The 4,176-nt window shown below is 38.7% G+C and overlaps 1 long non-coding RNA gene across 1 annotated transcript; it reads right to left on the bottom strand.

The window, feature by feature from the left end:
* Positions 1-2,758: 2,758 nt before the first annotated feature.
* LOC107739213 (uncharacterized) lies at positions 2,759-3,283 on the bottom strand. Its single transcript, XR_001639975.1, has 3 exons — positions 3,255-3,283; positions 3,035-3,116; positions 2,759-2,902 (listed from the first exon to the last, which is right to left on the bottom strand). It is a non-coding gene; the product is annotated as an uncharacterized LOC107739213 (long non-coding RNA).
* Positions 3,284-4,176: the final 893 nt, after the last annotated feature.

Below are 4,176 nucleotides of genomic sequence, written 5' to 3'. Positions count from 1 at the left end.
ATAAAAAACTTACTTACAGTCTGTGAGTCAGAACAGCCAGCATTGTAGTCTACTCTCCCAGGATCAGGAAACAGTCCTCCATAAAATGCGCTGCACACATCTGAATATTTGGGTTGAACTGTTCTGGAACAGTGTTGTAAATACAACTTAACCACTGATTTCTAGTCATATCCTCTTTTGGAAGGCCAAACAAAGTAGTTTCGCTTTTACAAAGACGAAACACACAGCGTCACACACGGCAGGCTTGAGTTAGCGGAGGCCGACGGGCTAGAGTGTGCACCAAGAGCTTGTAACACTCCAAAGAGAAAGGAAAAATTGAAATCGCATCATATGACCCCTTTAAATTAAATTAAATTCTCTCTCAGCCCCGCTCCACTTGTCACAAAAATTTTAAGTTAAACTAACTTAAAATAAATGAGTTTGTTTACTTAAATGTTTTGTGGTAATCAGTTGCCTCAAATTTTTGGAGTATTCTTAACTTATCAGGTTTTACAGTGTAATTAAATTGAGTGCAAATGACAACGGAGTATAAAAAAACGAAAGATTTGTGTGGTTTTATCTTATTCTAAGTAAACCGAAATAAGCAAACAAGTGAAATCTTTTTTTTTTTTTTTTTTAGTGTGTTCTACTATATTTGCGTGTATATACTATTCTTCCAGGAAAGGCTTGAGGTGCACCACTTCTTCACATTTGTGAAATGCTCTCCAATGATCACTCAGTACCCCCAATCACATTTTGGCTAATGCAATTTACATTGCATTTGTCAAAATACACACAAATAAATATTCACCTGGTTGAGACTGATTACGGCTTTAATACAAAGTGTGATGCTTGCTTTCAACAAACAGTACATCAGCTCTTACCTCAACCGAGCATAGGAGTTCTGCATGGGGAATAATCATGGAATGAAATTAAGTCACATACTGTTCTGCACATTTGCTCTGCGCAAATTTTGAAAGCTGTCAGACAGGCAAGCTTTAGGCAAACAGATGACAAAGGACTGAGAGACTTTGCCACGTATGCTTTCCCAAGACTCCAAAATGCCAGCAACATTACTACGGTTTTTTAAAATTGGTTTGGTACTATTTTCATAAGTAAGGTGTACTTACAAGGTACTTGGTACTTTAAGTACTCTTAGTACAAAACTTTAAACTGATCACACTTGTAATACCACTAATCATACTTTCAAAACCTGATCTCATTGTAGTTGCACATATTTTCATTTCACAATCATTGGTTCAGAACACAAGATCATTGTGATTTGTTTTGAGAACATTTGTTTAATCTCCAAAACACAACAGTAAGATCTTTTTTTTTCTTTCTTCAACTTAGTATGTTTAACAATCAGTTTCAGACAAAAGCTATATTTAAAATAAAATAAAAAACACCTTTATACAACATGAAAATGTGATCAAAGAACGCATCAAAAGACATTTACAGACACAAGCAAAAAAAGTATTTTATTTTAATTTACAACAATACTGTGGTTGCATGTGAACCTGAACACCTGAAATTCACATTAATTATCAAGCCGGTCTTCAACATTTGGCCATAAATTATCATCAACATAACAGTGAATGTCTTCATTTTTCAGGTACCGTGGGAAAAACCTTCTGGCATGACGAATCCAGGCTTGACATTGCTCTGCAGTTATTGCTCCACAAGCTTCATCCATGGCTTGAAGGGTGACATGCTCATGTGGATGGCGATCATACACCTTCCATGTAGAGAATAATTCCTCAATTGTGTTGAGGAAAGGAGAGTATGGGGGAAGGTAGAGGGTCATGAACAGAGGATGTGCCTGAAACCATTCCCGAACCAGCTCTGCATGGTGGAAACTGACATTGTCCCACACGATAACCTCTTCACCCTGACAGGCCTGCTCAAGCTCATTTAGAAAAGCGATCAGGTGTTCAGTGTTATATGATCCTAGAACTACTCTACAGCCTACCACACCATCTTCAGATATATCTGCACACATTGAGAGGTTTCCCTCACGTTGTCCAGGCACTTGGATGGTTGCCCTTTGGCCAATAAGGTTACGTCCACGGCGTCTGGTTTTTGCCAGATTGAAACCGGCCTCATCAACAAAAATATACTTGATTCACAGCAGTGTCCAGCTCCATCACCCTCTAAAATAATAATAATTTGGTTAGCTCTTTTACAAATAATAGTTGACATGGTTAGTCAGTACTGTAAATTGCATGTCATACAGTACACCAATTTAGTGTTGTACCTGAACATATTCTGAACGCAGTTGTTTGTTTCACCCGGGCATTGTTTCTCTCAAAAGGGACCAAGTAAATTTGTTTCATAGAAACCTGGTGCTTCTTCAAAAGGCGGGCAATAGTTGGAAGGCTAATTGACGCCACATTGGCAAAGGTGTCATTGCTGTTCTCAATAGCCGGCTTGATTTCAAACAGCCGTGTTTCATTTCTTGCCCTGACCATTTCCACCACAGCTAACTCCTGCTGGTCAGTCAAATCACGTGGGCGACCACCACCAGGTTGTCTCCTGTTAATTCTGAGGGGACAACAGTATGCTGTCAATATTTTACTATTACAAATTACATAAAACTGTGACAATTACATGCTGTTCTTCTATACAGTAATGCCATTACTGTAACAGTACTATATTGTAAAAGTATAGTGAAGTTACTATAGCAGACTAGCAGTTTTTTTGGCGAAAAGTTCTGATGATAGAGCTGACAGTTGACCTTTGTAAGTTAGGCTGAACTAACCTGGCAGCCTCTGCCATGGTATGGCCTCTGTTAACCACATGGTCAGCAATGATGGCCCGGACTTCATTAGAGATGGTGCGCGGTCTTCTGCCTACATTTCTCTGAAGACCACCTCTCTGTTGAGGAGCACCACCACCTCTTTCTCTTGGTCCATGTCCACCTCTGTTGAGGAGCACCACCACCTCTTTATCTTGGTCCTTGTCCACCTCTGTTGAGGAGCACCACCACCTCTTTCTCCATGTCCACCTCTCTGTTGAGGAGCACCACCACCTCTTTATCTTGGTCCTTGTCCACCTCTGTTGAGGAGCACCACCACCTCTTTCTCCATGTCCACCTCTCTGTTGAGGAGCACCACCACCTCTTTCTCTTGGTCCACCTTTCTGCTGAGGAGCACCACCACCTCTTTGCCTTGGCTCACGTCCACCGCTCTGTTGAGGAGCACCACCACCTATTTGTCTTGGCCCACGTCCACCTCTCTGTTGAGGAGCATCACCACCTCTTTGTCTTGGCCCACGTCCACCTCTCTGTTGAGGAGCACCACCACCTCTTCAATGCAGGTTTCCTCTCTCTACAAGCCTATTCTGCTCCATGTTTGAACACATGATCTGTTGTGATATAAGTACTAAGAGTTTTGAAAATTTACCAAATGCTTGTGAAAATTGCGCCAAAGCAATTAAAAAAAACTGTAAGTACCTTAATATCAGCATGTTCTACACATATTACTAATCACAGAAAAAAATATTTTAGGCTTTTTTTCACTAACTTAAATGTTGATTTATCTAGTTTAGTAAAACATGATGTGTTTTAAGGCAAGTTCCCAGGTTGTGTGAGTTCATGGCCAGTTTAACAAGCTTTTTTTCTTTTTTTTTTTTTAACTAAATCTACCATCCAATAGCATTACAAGACTGAACAATTGGACCTATTAGTTGTGTAAAAAAAATTGTGCAGGTTTATTTAACTACAGCTAAAACTGATGTTGTAATATTACAACAGTGGGCCTTAGAGGGTTAATGTAAGGCAAAGATTGAAGTTACAGTGATCTGCTGTTACCTACATTTTCTATGTTAAAAATACAAAACAACTTTTTATCCCTTCAGTAATGATGCTCACAATATACACAATGCTATAAATGCTAGATAAATAAAATAACATCACCACAGCAGTAAGTCAGGGGAATACTTTTATTAAGATTTTAAAAAGATTTTACTATTAGACTTTACAATCAGATGTATTATGTATAAATGTTTAGTTCATGTCACTGTTAATGAATGGAACCTTACTGAAAAGCTATTCCAGTGTGATAATGCATCCTGAAACTTATTGTTAATTGCTAAACAGTCAATTTAGTTTTCTAAAGTGTCAATGTTAAAGGGTATTTTATTGAAGTGAGGAGAACATTTTCAATGCAGCAATTTATCATAAAATGTTGCGTTTTG

This window comes from Sinocyclocheilus rhinocerous, unplaced genomic scaffold (genome assembly GCF_001515625.1).
Source record: "Sinocyclocheilus rhinocerous isolate Xijiao unplaced genomic scaffold, SAMN03320098_v1.1 scaffold3998, whole genome shotgun sequence".
Classification (NCBI taxonomy): domain Eukaryota; kingdom Metazoa; phylum Chordata; class Actinopteri; order Cypriniformes; family Cyprinidae; genus Sinocyclocheilus; species Sinocyclocheilus rhinocerous.
Note: the sequence above shows the minus strand (reverse complement) of the source record. Positions and strands in the feature narration are given on the sequence as shown.